This window comes from Colobus angolensis, unplaced genomic scaffold (assembly GCF_000951035.1).
Source record: "Colobus angolensis palliatus isolate OR3802 unplaced genomic scaffold, Cang.pa_1.0 Scaffold466, whole genome shotgun sequence".
NCBI lineage: Eukaryota > Metazoa > Chordata > Mammalia > Primates > Cercopithecidae > Colobus > Colobus angolensis.
In genome coordinates this window covers 369,991-370,346 of record NW_012118110.1, presented here as the reverse complement: position 1 = coordinate 370,346, position 356 = coordinate 369,991, and positions in this window count along the sequence as shown.

Below are 356 nucleotides of genomic sequence, written 5' to 3'. Positions count from 1 at the left end.
CACTCCAGCCTGGACAACAGATGAGACCCTTTCGAAAGAAAGGAAGAAAAAAGTGAAAGGAAGCAAGGGGGAAAAGAGGGAGGTGAGGGAGTAAAGAGTATACTAATCAGAAAGGGGCTGAGAGCCCTGGAAGAATGAAAAGGTGGAGTCAAGGAGAAAATATGGGGGAGAGGGAGTATTGCCTTGCCAAGGATGATGCCTTCAATGGCATTGCCCAAGGTAACAGACACCCTGGGCTCAGATTCCAGCTTACTCAGTACCCCTGAAGCTATGGCTTCCCAGGTGGCTTTGCAGAGCTGAGGGTATGTGAGGAGCTACTGTTACCAGCATTTTAGCCCACCAGATAGTTCATCTAT